General features: G+C 45.1%; 1 pseudogene; it reads left to right on the top strand.

Annotated features, from left to right (window-relative positions):
- LOC146186854 (sperm-specific sodium:proton exchanger-like) overlaps positions 1–20,160 on the top strand; it is a 40,523-nt pseudogene extending 20,363 nt beyond the window's left edge.
- Positions 20,161–22,567: the final 2,407 nt, after the last annotated feature.

Genomic DNA, 22,567 nt, shown 5'->3' with positions numbered 1-22,567 from the left:
CACCGTCAGGTAAAGGCAAGAAAGGTGACAGAGATATGTAAACAGCAGATTCAGGGGGCAGGCGAGCGAACTCGGTGGAGCGAAGGCGGGGTGTAGATGGCGGGCAGACAGGTAGGTTCAAACGAAGAAGGCCGCTGGAGCAGTCAATAAGGGCAGAGTGGGCCGTTAAAAAGTGAAGGCCGAGGATCACATCGCGAGGGCACGGGTTGAGGACGGTGAACAAAACAGGGATGTGATGACCGGCAACGGTGGCTCGGGCAGTGCACAGCCCAGTGACGGCAGCAGTACTGCCATCGGCAACACGAACAGTGGGCGAAGCGGCGGGGGTCTGTACTTTCTAAGAGGCGGCGGCAAAACGATGAGCTTATGATCGAGACTTGGGCACCAGTGTCAATGAGGGCAGAGACGTGAACACCATCCACGAACAGGAAGAGGAGGTTACAGGGCGAAGAAATGGGCACTAGAGGATTTCCAGGTCGGGGTACCAATGCAGCGTCACCTCCAGGAGCTGCATTGGCTAGTTTCCCGTGAAGCGGCCGGCAGAGGACGGCGAGGAACTGCGGCTAGGACGAGGTGAACGGGAACGGCAGGCTGGCGGGGAAGGAGAGCGACTGGACACAGGAGGAGGCGGAGTAGTATCGGTGCGGGGTGGCTCATAACGAGGCGTGAAACAGCGGTGACCGTAATCGGAGTAGCGGTCAACATTAGGAAAACGTCGAGGTGGTGATGTCCAGCGGCTGCGGCAGTGGCGAGAGATGTGGCCAATACGCGAGCACGTGAAACAGATCGGCCTTTCGTCAGGCGTGCGCCACTCATCAGGATTGCGGTATGGGTAGCGTGGCGTGTAGGTGTTGCGGGGCGTAGAGGTGGCGACCATGGGAGGGACCAGGCTCGAACTGTGGTGTTCCACGGTGTGGCTATAGGGGACGCCCAAGTTGGAAACCTCTTGACGAACGACGGGTTTGAATAAGGGATATCGTCGCTAGGTTGCTGTTCGAGGAGGGTGGGTTGGATGCAGCAGGAGCGAGCGCTTCCAGTTCACGACGCACGATGCGGGTCACATTTTCAGTGTTGGAAGGTTGCCTTTGGGTCGGCAGATCCTCGCACGTGGCGCTAGGGGCAGTGTTGGGGAACCGATCGAAGCGATGTGCAACGCGTCTTTGTTTGGCCTGTTCGAAATGTCGACAAACCTGCAGAACGGAGTCAACCGTAGAACAGTCAACCGACACAGTAGAAGATTGAAGGCATCGTCGGCTATGCCTTTGAGGATGTGCCCCACCTTATCAGGTTCTGTCATGTCTTTCTCAAATTTTCGACAGAGGGCCAGAACGTCTTGTATATACGTAATATAAGCCTCGGTAGATGTCTGGGCACGTGTGGCGAGGTCCCTCTTGGCGGCGAGTTGACGGCCAACCAGTTTTCCGAACAGATCACGGAGCTTTTGTTTGCAAACATCCCAGGAGGGTATATATGCTTTATGTGATTTGAACCACACGCGTGCCGTGCCAGTAAGGTAGAAGATGACATTGGCCAGCATCAGCGTGGCGTCCCACCTGTTGTGCTGGCTAACACGCTCATAAAGCGAAAGCCAGTCCTCGACATCGACCTAATCTGTTCCGCAGAATGGACCAGGGTCACGGGGGTGCGCTACGACGACAGTTGGAGTTGCGGAGGTAGATGGAGCCGCGTCGGTTGTCATCGTGACGGTTCCAAGGTGACGACCACTGCGGAGATCCAGCATCAGATTGTGTCGAATCCGCGACCTCCATCAAGATGTTACGGGGATGTACTTAATGTAACGGCACTGCGATGGGCTGAACTCGACGCTAAGATATCAGTAGCCGTGTAGTATCCACTCTGTTAGCGTCGTCCTCTTTCTCAACGCTTCGTCGTGCCCGCGTTCCTCGGTCGTCGTTTTTGTCAGTGAGCACATCACTTTGGTCCCGCGTTTCCCGGTAACAATATGAATCGCTGGGCGTTATTCGTCCGAAAGGCAACAGCTCCGCTAAACATTAGATGCGGCCATAGTACCTAACCTACTCGCAGTGACTTCACATTGTGCACTTCCGTGGCTCGCAGACACTAAAGGCTCGCCGCATGCGTGTCATCGGCGGACCCTGCAGTCTTCCGACCAGCTACAAGCCCATCGCCATGCTCCGCGTCATCCCCTGGATAGACTCCGACAGTGTGCGGCAGTTCCTCGCTGTAAGTTAGCTGCTGTTTATGCTCGGACACACGAAAAGCACAAAAAAACACTGTACACGTGTCACATTATGTGGCTGTCTTAGAGATTTGAGTACCTTGGTAAGCGCAGGTTGGTGAAGGGAATGTTGTTTACGAAATCTATACAGTGTACCGAGATGGGAAGAAGTATAGAGTCCGGTTGACTCTGCCTGCAATCTGTATGCCAAGCTGATTTAGACAGTGGTCTACTCTTGCCATTCGGTAAGAAATGGAAAACATTAGTGTACCCAATATCTCCTTGACGATCAACGCGCCCAGAAAAACAGCTTTATGTTATTTCGCTCTAGAAATCCGTATTGTCAGCATTGTTAGTCTACTGCCTAAATATAATTGCAGCAATAATGATTTGACTCAGCTATTCCTATTACGCAACAACACTGGGCTGATGCAGTGTAGTTTTTTTTTCAGATTCAGGGCTGATTCAGCGCACATTTCTGCTTTTAGCACCATTATAACAAAACATGCCTTTTTATGATCGCTACAGTAGTCTGAATTCTCGAAGTCACTATAGGCCGCGAAGTATACAGGCAGTCATGCTTGTCCAGAACAGCCACACGTGTTCATTGTTATGCGACGAGCATAAACACAATGTCAGGTTTCTTGTACATATGTGTGGTCCTTGCACATACAGTGCGGTTCGTGTACATATTTCACGTTCTAAATGACTGAGGATAGTCTCAGACACTCTAGGCAATCTCGACTCGAGGAGTAATCGCATAACGCATAACTCTTCTCTTTATCAGATACAAATCCTTCCCATTGTCTTCTCGCCCGAGGACGTCATCGTGGAGCGAGGGCAAGAGAATCCGATTTTGCTCACCTACTCCGGAATTCTCAAGGTAGGTGCCATGTTAGCGTCGGTCTCCGACGTCAGCGGCCTTGAAACTCTGAGCCCAGAATGCGAGAACACACTGCATTACACGGAACAAAGGGTTGGGCTCCGCAGTACTGCTTTTATTTATTGGCTGCGTGCAGATCGAAGGCGAGTTCGAGAACCCTGGCGACGGATAGCTTCCCAACTCGGCGTCGCATCTGTTCTTCTACAACGAGGGCTATTACCTGGACTACGTGAGCGCACCCGCCTGTATCGGAGTGTTGGGACTCGTCACCGACGAGCCTTCCATCACTCGAGTGGTAGCCGAAACGCAGATAAATGTGAGACCTGCAATTCGCACTTCGATAGCGTTCACCTCAATGTTTTTTTTTCCTTTTTTTGAGTGAGAACAAGAAAGGGATGGAAGAGAAGTCAGAGGGACAGCTTAGCCAGTTCATGCCTTGTGACCAATTTCTGTTGAGAGCTTGTGCAAATTATTGGCTGTCTGGCTCTTTGTCGCACAAGTGTCAAATGGCAGAATATAGTCGTTTATAAGAGCTTTTCCATTCTTTCCGTGGGCTGCGCAGGCGTACGTGGTTCCAAGGGAACGCGTCATGGACGCCATTCAAATATTCACTCGGCCTCCAAGCCTTCTTTACCAGATTTGGTCCTACATCGCCAGGATCATTGGCTTCATGGTACTACAGGCACACCCGAAATACCAGGTGAGAGGTTTTGCGGTATAGTCTGTTTTCCCGGCGAGGAGGAAAATAGCCTCGAACCGGAGTGCACGGCACCGTTCCTCCTCTCTGGTATGTAAGGACGCATTGATAGCAGCGGGGGCTCCAGGACATTCTACGGAGAAAGCTCATGCGGTCCTAGTCTTTTGCACACAAAGTGTCTTTAATAGACGAAAAGTGTCTAAGCTGGTTAGATGATGCGAGCGATGCACTATCTTTAGGCTTCTTTATAGTTTGTACCCTTTTACATACCCCATCCCTGTTTTTGTTTTGGTCCTTTATTCCGCCGGTCGCAGTTCAGCTGCTAAGAGGTGCCGCGGCTAACAAAATCTTTTTCTCTATTCAGTTGTTCGAATTAACAAGAAAATTACAGCCAAAAGGAAATGAGTAACAGAACTAAAATGTTAACAGCGATGGTATGCGCATACGTCGTTCTACGCTGTTCCAGTTGCAACTCTTTCATTTTGTATGAAGAGAGCAGCCTCTGATTTTCAACGCCCAATCGACTGTTTTTTGCCTTAGCAGCCTTTCGTGCGCGTTCGGAACACTGTGTTTGTAGAGAAGGGACCGGAAAAACTGAATATCACTGCAGCAACGGTAGCCTTTGGGGAGGTATTCCTTGCGGCAAGCATTTACGAGATGTCACCTGGGAAAGATAAACTATTTCGATGCAGCCACCTGAGGTTCATGATAGTATGAAAGAACGTGTCCCACTTGAAGAGAACGATGCTTAATAAATTGGTTGTCAACATTATTTATTGAAACAGCGCAAAATGTTTTAAAATACGCATTTCGTAAACTTTTGCTGCGGATAACTAATCGAAATATAGTCATAGGAACAGCAGTGATTTCTTGAAATAAGCAAATTTCTCGACGACAAATGGGATATAATTGTTGATAAAAGCAATTTTTGCTGAGGTCATTAAGGGCATAATTTAACGTCACTATTTTATAAGTATTCCAGCTTCCCTTTCATCTGGATGACAGCATGACGACCGCCTCAGACAAACCCAGCTAGCGGCCAGTCAAAGAAATTGCAGGATAGCAGGTCCCCCGCCATCGACAATTCATCGCCATTCTACGCACATACTGGCAAAAAGGTGGTTGAGTCATGTAGTACCGCTGAAATCCGATTTATTTATTTTAGTTATTCTACCTTCAGGGCCAATGGCATTACGGAAGGGAGTAGGCTACATAGCATACAGCAGTACATAAAATACAGTGAATGTTATAAGAGCGCAAACTCAATTTATTTCAGAATAAACAAAATTAGCTAGCGCATCGCGAAAACGCTGCTTATCTTCAATGGCTGCAATGTTAGATAGAAGACGGTACCACTTAACAATGTCCGGGGAAGGTAAGACTGAAAAAACGCTTTGGTACAGCATTAGCGGTTCCAACCTTGTAACGGCGATCGCTGCGACGGGAAACGTATTCAGGTGGTCAGATTAAGTCGTCATGTCAGGAGCATAAAGTCGTCAGGAGCATAAATATTGGTAATTTCTGACCGAATGACTTTGCTGCTGCTGAAAAACATAGATGCGAAAGCTCCGAGATGCCGATGTGCGCAACTTGATGCGTGTTCCGCAGATGGGACCGCACATACCAGCATGGCGGTTGTACTCAACTTGGCTGCTAGATGGCGCCAGATACACAAAGCGGCATACATTGGAAACCATGAGCAATCACTAAAGGCCAAAGGGCGAAGAAATGCCGGGATAATGAAGCATAAGGCATTGTGGGGATAAAATAGATATCAAGTTTTGAGGGGTATTTGGAAAGGAATTATGCTGCCCGGACTTGCTTTCGGAAATGCCGTTTTGTGCCTGCAATCAGAGGTACAGTCGATATTAGAAATAAATTGGAGATCCGTTGGACGATTAGCACTAGATGCCCACGGCAAAACCACAAATGAGGCGGTACAGGGATATATGGGCTGGGTATCGTTCGAAGTACGGGAAGCTCAGAGTAAAATATTATATGAGGAACGCCTGAGGAAATTGGACAGCAACAGATGGGCAGCTAAAGGATTTAAATACCTGTACTTAAAAAACGTTGACTCACAATGGAGGAAAAAAACTAGGAAGCTAACTAGTAAGTATTCTAGTCACAAAGACGGAGAAATAACGAGCGTTAAGCAACAGGCGAAAAACACAGAAGGTAAAAATTGGATAAATTCGTTGGAAAAGAAACAGTGTGGAATTATACCAAAAGTGGAAAAGGCAGATCAGGAAGGAAGTTTTCGTTGATAACTCAAGAGGCAGTGCCCTACTTTTTAAAGCTAGATCAGGGTGCCTTAGAACACGCAGCTACAAAAAGAAATTTAACAATGAAGATGACGCATGTGCTGTATGTGGTAACTCCAGTGAAACAATTGATCATATTATACTCCAATGTAATGGTATCCATCCTGATGTTGATGCAGGCGCAGTCACTGTTCCTGAAGCTCTGGGGTTTAGAGATGCCAGTGGCCGGGTGAACAAACCGGCGGTGGAAACTAGCAAAAAACGACTGCAAGATTGGTGGCTTAAAAGCAGAGAAGTGACATAATGTTAGTAATGTAGAAACAAAAATTTAATAAGTAGAATGATGGCTTAGTTACCCAATCTAAATCAATAATTAAGATATAGGTAGAAAAATGAGCATGATAGCTACTGCTACCACCCCGTTTCAAAGGGGACGCTCATATAGGCACCGTGCAGAAACCCAGGGGGCAGCACTCGCGGCGAACAGGCAGCGCCACGAGTGAGCGCCGGAACAGTTTGATAGGGAGACGCGCGGCCGCCTGGGCAGGGCGCGCGCTTGAAAAAGGCGGCCTGCGCAGCGAAATGGTAGCAGTTTTAGCCAGCTCGAGCGACGTAGCGAAGCACAAACAATGCGAGAGCCACACAACACAAGACGCAGAGACAGGGACGAGCCCTGGCCGCCCGTTGGGTGTTTATTTCTAGGCTAGAAACACGCGAAACGGAAGACGACGGGAGAAGCGCGCGCAGTTGGAAAAGGCCGAGCAAAAAACGAAGGGGGTAGGAGGGTGGCGGGCGTAAAAAACACGGTAAAAATGTAGAAAAATACAAAAAACATTTGTGGTGAACGCCCCTCCTCCCAAGTGTGGTAGAGCTTCACAAAGGCCAGCTTGAATGCCCCAGGCGGGGGTGGGTGAGAAAAAAAAAAAGCTGCTGGGAATCGAGCGGCCGAGAAGGACGGAACGAGTATGGAAGAAGAATAGGAATGAATGAAGCTGTAGTCGGAGAAGAGAACAAAGCCTAAAAAATAAAAAGCGACAAGCCTGAAAACTCTAGAACGCGATTACGGGGGCCTGAAAATGCCGCAGGCACTTATATTACGCAGACGGGTTTTGAAGAGCTTTAGTTGTTTTCTGGTGAGGCGGTTGCCACTTTTCTCGACGATTAAGGAAAGGATGGCAGATAGCACGCGGTCGCTGATACAGCGACAAAGCTATGAGAATGAAAACTCCCTTACAGCACTGCACAAAAGCTCTACAGTTTACAATACACATGCATGTCTTCCTCTCTGTCACATGTCAGAATTGTAGCATGCTTAATTTTCTTTTTCGTCAAAAGAACGTCCTGCCTCATCCCGACTTGAATGCTAGTTTTCTTTCGTTTGTTTTTTTTAACGATCCTTCATGCCTCTTTAACGGTACTTTCAAGTCCTCTGCCACAAAATTAAGTTTTGACAGGGGAAGGTAACAGATGGCAGTCAGCCGCTCGACAACTTGTTTGGAGCAGGATGGCATGTAATGAATGCCAGATCTGTTCAGAGCGTCCACAAATAAGTAAAAAAAAAAAGATTCATTTTTTTTTTACTTATTTACTACTACAGTCTCGATTGAGCAGTATCGCACGAGAAACAGCTTATCATTCGAGGTTCAACAGCTCAGTAGACATCGAAATGTCATTAACACAACTAAATGAATAAAGCGTATGGAATGACATCTCCTGAATCACATCTACAGAGGAGGACGAAGCGGACAGCGAAGGAACAGAAAAAAAGGAACGAGCTGAGAGGGAGGAAAAAAATAATGAAAGCAAGCAAGCAAGCAAAAAAAAAAAAGTTGGCAAGGTAAATTCGCGAAACTAATGCGCAAGACATAGTAAATGCGCATTGGAACGCCCCATTCCTGTTGATTACTCTCTGCATTGTACTGGTGCTTATGCAAGCTATCGTAGACAGGGAAATATAGACCACAGGACAGCATACATAAAAATTATGCAATGAACAACTGCATTCACGAGCGCGGCCCACTGGGCGCGCACGGCGGTCCCAGTAGCGCTGATGCGAGTTGCCCAATTTCTTTAAATATTATTATTATTTTTTTTGCGGGTTGAGAAAGGATGCTAATGCAGGTGAAGGTATAGTGTGTCCTCTTTCGAAAAAAAATGCTTCGCGGTAAATCTGGACGCGGCAATATCCGGGCATGATTGCCAGCTCACTGCTCGTTGGAAGGCAGCGATTCGCACTTAGGGTCTCTTCTCGTCGTAAAGCTTATTCGGTGACGCGAAAAATATTTTATCAGGCCAGTGAAAATGTGTGCAACAGCAGCAATGCAAGGACTGCAACCTAGCAATTTATTTGTAACCATAGAATGCCGCGAATCGAAAGAAAGAACGGCGAATGCGCCCCACGCACAGCAGATCCGCCGCGTCTCCGCTGCATGGCCGGGCGCACGTCTCCCTACCAAACTGTTCTTCCCGCCGCGAGGGGCGCGCGCGTCGCACCGCGCCATCCCGGCCGTTGGCAAGCTTGCCTCGCTGCCCGACAGATGAGGCACCATGACAAAACAGCTTTTTGACTCTCTTCTGCGAAAATTGTGCACGCCACCGAGATCAGTTTTCCCGCGATTTCGGAACATCTGGGCAAGTAGAGATGTTGAATCACTTATCAGATAACGTAGACTATGTTTTGCTACTTTGTGAATGTTATTTCAACTCGAATGGGGTAGGAGATTTTACATAGGAATTTTTCTAAACCTGGCCCTCAAATATTCATGACCGTGTATATATGAATTAGCACGCACTCATTAGGTTTAATGAAGCAGAGAAAATTTCAAGCGTCCGAATGGTTCTCTAAGCGCTTTGAAACATTAGAATTTTCGCGCCATATTAGTATAAGCATGTTCCGGAATATGCACATTCCGTACAAAGCAGTAAATGTGTACTGCATTTTCGAGCTCATTCTTGCCAACAATTTAAACTGGAAACTTAATTTGTTTGGGGGTTATGTCATATTTTGATGTAGATATATAATGTTAGGCAAAACAAGAGCTTCAAACTTCTATTGAAGCATTACTACCCACGTTTTGGATATTACTTTGTTCATTTCTCCGAATACAAATTCTTCTTGAGTCAGAGGTAAGTGCGCTAGACAGTACTTCCGGTTAGTGCAAAATAGACAAACCAGCAGCATTGTCATTCAAATATCAGACTAAATTCTCAAAACTCCTTCTCAAAATCTCCAAATTCTTTCAAACTTCTTTTTCACTGCCTTCAAAAATGTTTAAGTCAGGAATCTCCCTAAAAGCCGTGTAACAAAACGAACCTTTGAAGTAATGTTTTATCAATCGATATTAAACTGTACCAAGTATGCGTGTCGTGTGCTATGCGATTGGGATATTCTTATTGATAGCTGTAGCCGTAGCGGCCTTTGCCACGGCGAAGGTTGAAGTGTGTTTTGGGGGATATGAGTGTCCACCAATGCACGTGCCAGTCATAAAGAACTGCTGCGCAGTATATTATACCTGAAATTCTAAGTTTATGCGTTTCATTCTTACGTTGCTAGCTCTATCGGGGAGCAGCACCTGCAAAAAGGGAAATGGTACCTTCTGCAACTGAGCCGAATCGTATTCCCTATTTGCTTGCATTGCGCACCAGACATGGCCGCTGGATAAAATCAACCAACGGCTTGAATCCTTCCTACTTCCCGACTTGGAACGTTGCTCGAAGTTCAACCTGACGGCGGACATAGAAGACACCATTCTGATACATGGCACCGCCTCGGATGCGGAAACGCAAGAATACTTCGTCGCTCCAGCCTACCTGCCGCCGCAGACGATGAAGATTGCCTTCCCGGTAAAATACCTCCTCCACATATACTCACATATAGCTTTTATCGAAATTTAGCTTACAACGGAAGACCTATAGCCGAATTTTAAATACGACGTGTTTTAACGAGAAAACCTACAACACGGACAGAGGAAACGAAAAATTTACACTACGATGAGTAACTGTGAGGTCGTGGGCAACCTGTAAATGTACACTATGAGCATCTGTTGTACCCTTTGACACCTGTGTCACCTAGCTGTGCTTCACCCGGAGAAGTGGTCGTCTCCCGCGTCCATTCGTCTCCGATGTAGCGCCGCTTAAGTGCGTCAGCGTTGACAGCGCGGATGTTCAGAGCAGACCAGACTTAATAAAAAAAAAAAAAGAAACATGCGTAGCACAAGACTACGGGTAAATTGACAGAGCAAAAGCTAGAGGAACAGAGGACGTCTGATAAACTTAACCTATGGACCCGTAATCTAAATCAGGCTGGCGTTGGTCGGAACGCTTCAGGGATGCGAGGCGTGTATCTTACTAAAATTCGCAGGTGGGTCGCACGAAAATCTGTAACGCACGTGGAGTAGCCGTCCTTTGCTATGACCTGAGAAGGGCCTGCTACAAGTATGCAGCACAAACTGGCTCCCTTCTTGGCTTTAAGAGAACTAAGACTTGAGCTTGTCGACAGCTTATCATTGTCATGTCGTTATAACAGGAAACCTTCAGAGATAAATTCTTACTGATGGTAATCCGCTTGTTTCTGTTGATGCCAGAGAAAGCATAATCTGACCAGACTTTATTCGTCCAGAATGACCAGAAACGTTCCATGAGAATGGGATATCAATCCATGTATGCCGTACACGTTCACCACGAGTTCAATTTCCGTCTGTTTTGCGGGCTTTTTTCTAACATTGCATCTGCACGTTTCGTTGGAATTCGTAGCTCCGGCTAATTGTGTGCTCATTGTTTCTAAATTCATTTAAAGCTTAACTGTTTCGAATTCGGAGTCGCGCCGTTTCCACAATTTTCTCGGCACTTGTGATGCGTGTGTTGCTGTATTATGTTTGTACCGCGGTCAGCACGGGCTTTAAAAAAAACATTCGCCAACGAGACTAGCACTTACGCTAGTGCCCATCAGCTTCGTTTGCTGGGGCTCAGTGTGTCAGCATCTGTTTTTACTGCAGTTCAATTTCGCTTCTTCCACCTGGGTCTAATCGACTGGGAGAGCGCGCGCTTTGGGCGGCCTTGTTTGCCGCATTTCGATCGTGTGTCGATCTCATACGCGCACAGGGGACCCGACATAACTTGCTGCAGCTCGCACGCCTCACGTGTTGCACCTGACAGCTGCAGCTTCGAAGAGACCAAGATTAAAAAAGCAGAGCCTACACCAGCTCCGGATGTTTGTATGGAAAATAAATAAGTTATTCCGATTCTTGGTTTCGCCACTGACAGTGGGCATTTGGGTGTCTTCCTGAGTTATGTACAACGTATTGCTTTGTCCACGCTGCTCTGAATTTCATTGTCATACACTTTGATGGGCCGGGCAGAAAATCGTCTGCTAAGCAAGAAACACGCGTGGATTCGATTATAATTTTCAACCAGGTTTTTATTATCTTGTTAACATGCAGAAGCGCTATAGATGTGTCCTCTTCAATAAGAAACTGGCTTCTGGAGTCTGGCCTTATATCCAAGCTATCGGGAGTTAGCTGCTGAAGAGACCATATGTTAACAACTCGACACTTTTTTAGACTCTTGGTGACTTAAACATCTAGTTGCTGATTTCATTCTCAATAGAATATTTGAGACTTGACGAGCGGCAAGGTGAAGAGGGCGAAGATACATGCACAAAGTGCAAAAAGGTTGTCCCATATTAAAGTCTACATTGAGAATACAACGCACACATCACGAGTACAGCGCAGAGCGTGTTCAGTGTAAAAACCTGTCTCCACGATGAAACGTGTGAAAACTTGGAAACGAAAACTTCGAAACCCTACTCGCGTTAGTGTTTAGTAATGTTCAAAATATCCAGAAATCCGCACAGCTCCTTGTAGACCACCCAGATTCAGTTTCTTTCCAGCTTTCTTAAAATTTAATCTGATTCATTTTCAGCCTGACTATACCCACTGCAAGGCGAAGGCCTCTCTTATATTTCTTATAACCCGGTCCTGTGCTATTTGCATCCACTTGACCCTGCGAAGGTACTTTGTTGGGCGAGTTGGTACTTATTCATTATTGATATAAACAGCGCGAACACGAAAACAAGGGACAAGAAACACGAAAGCCACAGTACATGCGCATGTACTGTGGCTTTCGTGTTTCTTGTCCCTTGTTTTCGTGTTCGCGCTGTTTATATCAATAATGAATTGACCCTGCGAACTTCTTAACCTCATCTGCCAACCTAACTTTCTGCCGCACCCTGCTGCGCTTTCCTTCCCTTGAAATCTAGTTTGTTACCATAAGCGACCGTCGGTTATCCTCTCGTCGCACTACATGTCCTGTCCATGCCCATTCCTTCTTGATTTCCACTAGAATGTCAGAAACTTGAGTTATTTCTCTGACCCACTATGCCATCTTCCCATCTCCTAATGCTACAGTTGTCATTTTTCGTTCCATAGCCCTCTGCGTTGTCTTCAACTTAAGCAGAACCCTCATTTTAATTAGCATCCACGTTTCAGCCCCATAGGTGAGTACAGAGAGGATGCAACGTTTGTATAGATGTCGTTAAGCTGCTAGTCGCAGTCTTCGAGTGTTTGCCAAATGCGCTCCATGCCAATAGCATTCTCCTTGGTATTTCTCTTTAATGGTCCGGATCTGCGGCTACTACCAGTCCGAAGTAAACATTTTCGCCTACTACTTCCAGTGTTTCGCTACCTAACGTAAACTGCTGTTCTTTCCCAAGGCTGCTGAACATTACCTTAGTCTTCTGTATATTCATTTTCAAGCCAACCTTTCTACCTTTCCTTTCTAGGACATCAATCATTCTTTACAGTTCACCCCCGGGTTACTTCTTCATCATCATCATCATCATCATCATCAGCCTGACTATACCCACTGCAGGGCGAAGGCCGCTCCCATATTTTTTCAATTAACCCGGTTCTGTGCTAGCTGCATCCACTTGACTCCTGCGAACGTCTTAACCTCATCCGCTCACCCAAATTTCTGCCGTCCCCTGCTACGCTTTCTTTCAATTGGAAGCCAGTTTGTTACCCTAAGCGACTATCGGTTATCCTCTCTTCGCACAACATGTCCTGCCCATGCCCATTTCTTCCTGAATTCCTATAGAATGTCAGTAACTTGAGTTATTTCTCTAAACAACCTGCACGCTTCCTATCTTTTAATGTTACCCCTACCATTTTTCGTTCCATGGCCCTCTGCGCTGTCCTCAACTTAAATAGAACCTTCTTGGTTAGGCTCCACGTTTCAGCCCCATAGGTGAGTGCAGGTAAGGTGCAACTGCTGTATACTTTCCTCTTGAGCGGTACCGGTAAGCTACTAGTCATAATCGGCGAGTGCTTGCCAAATGCGCTCCATCCCAATCTTATTCTTCTTGTTATTTCTTTTTCATGGTCCGGATCTGCAGGTACTACCTGTCCTAAGCAGACATATTCGCCTACTACTTCCAGTGCTTCGCTCCCTAACGTAAACTGCTGTTCCTTTCCGAGGCTGTTGAACATTACTTTAGTCTCGTGCATATTGATTTTCAAGCCTACCTTTCTTCTTTTTCTGTCTTGGACACCAATCATTCTTTGCAGTTCATCTCCTGATTTACTTAGCAAGGCAATGTCATCAGCAAATCACAGGTTACTGAGGTATTCTTCATCTACCCTTATTCCTACCTCCTCCCATTCCAAGTCTCTGAATACTTGTCCTAAGCAAGCTGTGAATAGTTCTGGGGAGATCGTGTCTCTTTGCCTAACATTTTTCTTTAGAGGAATTTTTTACTTTCTTTACGCATAACTATGGTTGATGTGCAGCCAATATATATATATATATATATATATATATATATATATATATATATATATATATATATATATGTGTGTATATATCTATATCTTCCAGCACTTTCCCATACGGCTTGTCTACTCTCGTCAGATTTGCTTCGTTATAATTTCATTCTTCAGTTACTTTTCAGGGTTTGTAACTGAATATTGTGATCGGCAGAATTTCGTATAGGAGAATTGAAATTGTTGTCTGTTACTTATACTTTGTAACGTGTAAAAGACTGCTACAAAACAGGCGAAAGACAAATCAAATCAAACTCCGACACAGCCATGCATTCCGCCATAATTATCTCGGTGCCAGAGCCGAACGCTTCGCTGGCGCTAGTCCAGAGACAGGCTGTCCAGCGTTGGTACTTAGCGCGCACGGTGCATGCCGGGCTTACGGTCGCCATGTGATTTCATCCCATTTTTCTACCAACGTTATGTGGTCATTCGCAATGCTGAACGCCGATTAGAGAACTACAGTAAAAACAGCTATGCTTCGACAATACGCTAGGCTTTACCATACTTCTTTAAGAAGTAGCGCACTCGGAAAGCACAGACAGTAACAAAACAATAAGTTGCGCATATTGGTTCGTGTGTAGCGCTTGTTTTGAGGGATTTGTGTTTAGGAGAGGGTGATGATGCGTTGACTACACGTATGGAGGGCCGCAATGTTATAAGGTCGTAAGATATGTAGATGATTATCTACTTGAAAGGACAACGCGTTCATGTGGCGAAACTGTCGGTTGAGTTCTAGACGGTTTTGAAGACTGCTTGGCCCCTTTGATTTTGACCCATTAGGTGCCTCTCGGTAACAGCGTACGGTTCCTAGACTTAAGCCTCCGTTTCTCTGATAAACACGCTTGCTGGACTTGTGAACCTAGAACAAAACACTTTCCGTTCGATTCGGCACTCCAAATTTAGGGCAAAGAGGCGTTGCCAGGCTTTCCCTTACGGAAATCCCATATCTGCTCCAGATATGGAACATATGCTGCCAGATACAAATATATAAGGCAGCAAATAAGACCTTATCTGGGCCAGATAAGGTCATATATGTGCAAAATGTTGCCCTTATATGGCTCAGATTTGGCCATATCATGCAACATATAATCCATATCTGAACGGGTAACGAGACCTTATATGGCTTGATCAGGGGCATATATGGTATCCTCGCGACCTTATGTGGCCTGATAAATGGCATATATGGCATCTCATGACCTTATATAGACAGACCAGGGCCATATGCCTGGCGTCAACAGGACTTTATATAACCTCATCGGGGCCTTAATTATGTAGGCACCATATTTTTGTATATTAGCAATATATGGCCTTCGTCTACCTTCTGCAAATATCCAATATTGGCATCATGTGGTCGAGCTTCGGTTTTTCTACACTCAGCATGGCCTGCATGCTTAGTGTTAATTGTATCCAATTTAGGAAATAGCTGCGACTCCTAATATTTCAAATATTCTGCAGATTTCGCTGCACTATAATTATTACACCATGTGTTCCTTAATCCAGGAGGGCGCTGGGTTATAGCTACATGCTCCTCTTTCCGCCTACTAACTCGCATTTTCATTTAAAATGCGGCCGCAGTCCGGTGCACAAAAGCATGGTCGGTTAAGTTGAGCGATTCAAAATATTAAGAAAATGATGGCAGTTCAGTATACGGCCCCCTCCGCGCTATCAGACGGTCACTCACCCTCAGAGACAGCTGGCGGTTGCTTCGTCGAGGGCCGCAGTGGCTAGACAGTGACTCCTCCTCTCCCGCGTTCCCCTGTTCCCTCTCAGACAGCGGCGGCCCGGCCCCTGCGTCGCTGGCTCGCATTTCATCTCTCCTCCTCGCTGCCACTCTCTATACCGCGTAGGCCTCGCGCTCTCCGTTTTGTGTGTGCTTGCTTCTTTCCCCTCCCCCTTTCAACTCCGTGCGCCTAAGTACTTGGTATCTCATTCCTTTTCGGTGGCAGACATCGGAGTTAGGTGCGGCTGGCGGGCGTGCTGCATGTTGTGTATGCTGGTGTGTGTGTGTGTGTGTGCCAGCGCCTGTTCGCTGCGTGAATGTAACAAAAATGCGGCAGCAAACCTACAAGAGCTTCAGTCTGACCGTCGGCACAGAGAAAATTACTGTGTCCCAGTGCGGGTGGAAGCTGCCTCCCTAGCCTTGGCAGCGAACCTGATGGTCGATTGAGCTTTTCGGGGCTTCTGCCCTGGGTAGCCCGGCCAAATCTTCACCATTGTGTCTGATCGCACCCTCATCGTGCCGCCTCATCTTCACGCCCGATCACCAAAACCGGGAGCGTGAGACTTCTTGTCGGGAACTAGTACTTGCCAGCCTCAGGATATTGTTCATTTTATTTTTTTGACGGAAATTAATTTTCCATTCAGTAAATTGGATGGTAATTGCCAGTATGTGATATTTTTCCGTACATTTCCTTTCTAATTTGTCTTTCGCTCCAGCAATTTTGACAAATTTCAGTGGGTGGATAGGGTCCTTCGTTGTTTATTATTATTATTATTTGCACTACCTAGTAGCTTCATGCTTGATTTGTTTAGGGGCAGAGCTGTCGCTGTCTTGACAAACGCCATCGGAGATGCTTTTTTTTTGTTTTCTCTCCTAATTTGAAAACCAACCCCGAGTCAGGCGCGTTCGCTCATTCTGCACTGCAGTCTCTGCTTAAGGTAACACCAGTACTTCCTGACAGCCTATATGTACTTTGCTAAGATTTAGGTATTATCAGCAGTCCTAGCAGTGTGTGTTTTATTGCCCTACGGTTTAGCGGTACCTTTTCCGGGTGTCGACAAACATTTAAATTCCATTTGAATAGTCTAGTTCGATTATTAGCCATTTATTTTATTTAGCTTCGCAAGTAAACCAGCTCGAACTAAAAGCATTTACTGGTTAAAGCTCTGTGTGTAAAAGAGTAGAATAAAAATGTAATATCTAATTTAATAAGTTAAGGTATTTCAGTTTAGCTTCTCGTGTAGACATTATTCTGTTCAGGTATCTCATTAGTTTGTTACAGTATCGCGCGTAAATGAGTAGAATCCCAATATTTGCTAACGGATGAGCATGTCTATGACCCTTGGTATACACACGTAATTCAGGACCGTCTTTGAGTGATTTCATATAGGCAGGAAAAAAAGAAAACCTGTGGTTTCAAAGCTATTTTCCTGTAAGGTTTGAAATAAAAGAGGAAATTCAGGTTTCCCTTGGCAAACTTGATTGAGCGTGCATTTAGCTGGAATACTGAAATTGTTTTGTGTGTGTTGTAATAAAGTGTTATGTTGATATGCAGATATATAGATCTATTGTTCAAAACCTACCTGCCATGCGGGCTAGATCTTTAAATCAGGAATTGGGTTGATAAGGCATATCTGACCAGATATGCCTTATCTGGTACTCGAAATCAGGAATTGGGCAGATCATCATCATCATTTCATCATTTATTATACCCTTAAAGGCCCCGGGTGGAGTATTACATAAGGGGGGGAGGTAACACATAAAGATAACAACCGTTCATGGTCTAAACATAGGTACAAAAAGTCAAAATGCTCAAATACAACAATTCAAATGAAGGAGGCACTGCAAATAAAAAGGAAGAGGAAACAATCGGTTATGAAGCGAAATGACATGTCAAGCGTTCTTTAAATCTAGTAGGGTCACGTTCGGTTACAATGTGTTCGGGAAGCTGGTTCCATTCTTGGATTGCGGCTGGTAGAAAAGACTTATTAAAGGCGTTAGTAGATCCATGTAAGCGCTGGATGCTCATGAAGTTGAAAAGACGAGATGATGTGCGCAATGGTGGAACTAACAGAGAATCACGGAGATGGTGGAAGTTGTGGTACAGGTTATGAAACAGAATAGGCGAGAAAAGTTGCGTCTTAGGGCTAAAGGGCTGATACCGAGAGATGTCTTAATACTGCTGATGCTGAAACGAAAGTCATAATTTGAAGATATAAAACGGGCAGCGAGATTCTGGATGGATTCAATTTCGTTAATTAAGTACATTTGATGAGGGGACCAAATTGCAGATGCGTATTCCAGCTTCGGGCGAATGAAATTTTCGTACGCAAGTTTGCGGATTGATATGCGATATGCCTTATCTGGCCTAGATCTGTCTTAATATACCATATCTGCCCAATTCCTGATATAACTGATCTGGATATTTTTTTATAAGTCCAGATATGGCATTTCCGTAAGGGTTGTTTTCGTAATGCGTAAACAAGTCCTGCTAATGCACAGTTCAGTATAGCCTCATAAAGCAGTCAGCCCGTCTGGGTGGCGCCGGCTACCCTTTTTGTTTCAGTGGCGGAATGCATTTTAAAGGACAAAAAGGCGCAGCGTACAGTATTGGGTGCCTTTGTGGAAAGGAGAGGCAGAGACAATGAAACGCAATAGGTTGGGGTGATACCCTGTTCACATAAGGATCGCCAGAAAGCCAGCATAAAACTGGTTTTTTTAGCCCCGGTAAAACTCATGAAGTTGTGTCGAGTGACGAATCTAAAAAAACAACGCCGAGTTTCAGATAAAAAATAAAATATCAGAACACATTTTTAGCATGCCAGCAGGGCATTGTGTACGAGATAAGGTAGCTCTGTTGAAAAACAGCCGATGTCTCAATGCACGGCTGTACGACCAGAATTATAATGTGTGTTACACCACATCAGGTTTCCAGGCGTAGCACTGCCAAGAATGCAAACAAGCCTGCCTTGAAATCCGACTTTTCCGGTTGCAGAATTCTAGCCAAATATGCACGCAAAATATCAAGGCGAAGGCAATAGCTTATGCGGGGACATGCGTCAGCACATAATCCATTCGCTATCTGAAAAGCAGTCGCAATTCCTTGATGTTCAACGGTAAACGTGACTAAGGATGTCTGGGGTACGCACCTTATCTTGTTTGTGTTTCTTATGTTGAATTGTTTCGTATTTATTCTGGCGCTTTTATGAATAAAATTGTAAGTTTTTCGCTTGTCCCGTCTTCCTGTCTGTGTGTTTTGCTTGTGCGCTGCTTTTACTTGAATGGCAACCCAACTAGCCCAATTATCCGCTTTAATTTTACATACGACGTAATAAGTGAATATCTTTGCAACAACGCCCAGACGTGGGTCGTTCGTCCAGCGATGAGCTACTTGAACTTGAAAAAGCTGAACTTCTTGTGAACAGCGAAGCTCCTGGGACGAATAGTTGCCTCATTCCATCCTCATTTTGAATGCTGTTTTAGGCTCATGCATGGCCCAGCATAACATTACCTGTATGCCGTCGATGATTTCAGATAATACAGCATTACACTGTCAAGATCACATTCACCACGTTGCGGGATCACCATTCAACTCCAACCATCATTGATAATTGATAATAAATTGTAAATTGGCGTTGATAATAAGTAACAACCAAGTTTTTACTTGTGCCGGAAAGCTAACCCTTTGTGATGCTGCGGCCGAAATTGTCCCAGTTTTGATTCATAGCGGCAGCGAAAGAAGGAAGCTGCCGTCATGAATCAACGGTGTAACCAACTTACCCAAAACCTTGTTATACTGAAGCCTGTCCCACTTCCTTCAAGAAACAACGCACAACATGCACCTACGTACCATATCGTTGCATGTTCAATAGTACAAAACTATCAAACAAACCGTTCAACTCTTTTCATCTTTCGCTAATAGGCCTTCACGATGTGGGGTTGTCTTTACATTCATTGGGGCGCAGTGGGACGAGATTCATTTGGTCGCGAAAAAAATTGTAACTATTGAGTTTGTGATATTTTTCAGCTATGTAACTGCCCCTTAATACTTCTCAAAGTAATGTAATTCCAATGCAAATTTGAGTTGACATATAACTCACTTAGTTACTGACAGGTACCCTGTATTAGGTATTTTACCAAGAGATTATTGGTACAAATCTGTAAGCGTTTTCCTACAAATCCATATCTTTAAATTAAAAAAATGTAACATTCAAATTTTAGAGGCAATTTGAGTGCAATTTTTTACCACAGAATACTGCCTCCGCCTCAATATGCCGTTTTCCTACCGTGCAGCTTCACCAGAACCGACTGCGTCCGGTCATGGTGATAATCGCCAGCAAGACGTACAGGCTACAGCCGGAGGTCGACTGGCTGCAGACAAGGGTAGATGACGAGAAACAGGCCGAATACGAGGACAATTTCAAAATGGTGGGAATCCGCGGCCGCGCCAGCATAGAATTCGAGATTGGCAGTTTCTAGATCGCATTTTGTGCTCAGTAGTTCCCTTTTTTTTCAGGAACGAGTTGACGATTTAGCCGACAGGGTCATGTCGCATCGTCAGAGTGTGGATCTGTACTGAGAGCGGCTGTGGTCCGTACAAGATAGCGCTCCGTTCTTTTCGCTGCGAGCGCCAAATCCCGTTCGTTAATGAAATTTAAATAAACAAGACTGTTTCGCCGTCGGCATGGTTTTTTGTTTTCCATGGCAGCATCGCGCGCTCTTGATGGAGCGGTGCATCCTAACAGAAGCGGAGACTCTTATTAAGGCGCCATGCCATTGTCGCTCGCACGTCGGATGCCACTAAGAAAAGGTGATAGGCGGCACCAATGGGTAGTATGGACCTAAGCAAAAGACCTGGGTGGTCACGTATCGGAAGTCTCAGCTTTAGCGTTCTCTGCAAACTTCACTGCTGGAACTTTCCCTGCGAACTTCTGCATGGCGCACAGCTAACTACATTTTTTGTCCACAAGGTGATGCATCTGTCAGACGCTGTAACTTTCCAGTCTAACAGCATGCTCACTGACAAAGAAGCGAAAGTACAAAGAAGCGAAAGAAGCAACCAAACGAACGGCTGCGATTGAATATGCACAAAACAATATCTTAAAAAAAGGTCACCTTTCCTTTTTCCAGTAGCGCTCGACTTGATTATTATTTGCCTACGGACAATAATTATGTTAAATGCCACTTCTTACACGCTTAATGATATTGATATTGCAAAGTTCTGAAAAGAGCAACAGCCGTTATTTATGTCTTGAAGATCGATATCGGTCCAAAAAAGGAGTATTGGCCTCTCCTTCTGTGTGGCCAATTTTTCCTTATGCGCGTGTCAGCGCAAAAACAAAAATCAAAAACCTTGAGAATATGCCAGCGGCTGACCGCTGCTGATATGCAGTGGGCCAAATAATATACCCTCTACAAATGCGTGAAGCAGCCCGACAACGGTGGGTCCACGAACCGCCAAGCAACACAAGGTGTATCGAAATGATGCGCGCGATCCGACCACGATTATATAAGGCCCCAGTTAGGCACTGCCGTGCGGCTTAGTCATTGCAGGAGTAGCGTGAAAAGCTTCAGAAACTCATCATCTGAACAAATGTATCTACACTGAAACCCAAAACTTTTTACTGATCGCAATGCATTGCACCTGGAAAGGTATCTTTAAATAAATAAAAAGTGTAAACTGAGTTTAGAATCCATGCTCTGCCTTCAGCATTCGATGGCATTCCGTGTTGTCGGCGACGGTTCGCAAGGAACCTGTGACGTCCCCGTAAGCTGCCGGCTGCCATTGAGAATGTGGTCCAGTTGAGAATACGGGCCAAATAATCTGGCCCATATGTCAAGTCGGCTAGCGGATTTGACATTGAACTCGCCCAACTTTCTGCTTTAGGATGTCTGAGGATTGGATCGACTATTGACAACTGTGGCTCAACATAAGACATTGTGGTGGCTCAAACGTATTTAAAGGGGGTATCCTTAATATTAACAAATATAACATATGGAATGTCAGTTGTTAAGAAATTTTTCAAAGGATGGGGTCCTATATCACGTTACTGACGGCCTAGACTAGAGAAGCCGTAGTTGCGTAAATAGGATACACAGTTGTTGTTCCATCTGGCGGATGAACCTCGATTAAAAATAAGGAACATCTGTCGTTACAATTACGAATAACCAAAATTTTTTTTTCACAGTTACAAGTTCCTGGGAAATATCAACAGCCCAGATATACACTGTAATGACCAAAGCAGGAAATAATAACTTGATACTTAGGCAGATGGTTTGGGAGGTCCGGCTAACAAATGAGTTTATGCAACTTGCTTCACGCCCATGCTAGGTTACTCGGCTAGAATAATACTAGAATATAAAAGCTGGACACACAACTCAATTGGGTCATTTATGACGTTAACATCAAACAAACATGAACTTCAATATTCCCAGAAAGGTTACAACCTTCCAATTCGAGAATTCAAGCATAACTGAAAAATCATAATTGAAGTTTTCGTTAAAAAATAATAGATTTGATCTTCCAGTAAAAGCTTCTGTTATTGTTTCACGTTTAGCACATTAGCCTAGGAATGAAGACTGGTCTATTGAAGATGTGAATTGCCTAATAAATAGGTAACACCATAGGGAGAATAAATTGAGGGGAAATGCTTGAAAACATCTACTTTCGAAATGTTATTCTCTCCTCATACAGAGCTCAGTAGAAACGCGCTTCCCGCTTAAACTGTTTATCTCCCAAACTTTCTTCATTCGTCAAAGCGATATCCAGCTTGTTTTTTTGTTGTTGTTGTTTTTTTGGCAAGCCGCAGATACTAAATTCCTTCTCAGGCGCTACTTTAATATTTGCCATTTTGCATCGCTTGCACTTCGATTAGCATACACTACATTTTTATGTGAAGACTTGTGCTGTGCTTTCCCGTCTCCGCGCTCTTGCGCTCCTCCCCCGCTTTGGCTCCATCTAATCGTTTTAATGTAAAGCGATTAAA

Source organism: Amblyomma maculatum, chromosome 6, assembly GCF_055883805.1.
Source record: "Amblyomma maculatum isolate TAMU_Amacu chromosome 6, ASM5588380v1, whole genome shotgun sequence".
In the NCBI taxonomy this organism is placed as follows: Eukaryota; Metazoa; Arthropoda; class Arachnida; order Ixodida; family Ixodidae; genus Amblyomma; species Amblyomma maculatum.
The sequence above is the reverse complement of the archived record's forward strand: the minus strand, read 5'-3'. Positions and strand labels throughout refer to the sequence as shown.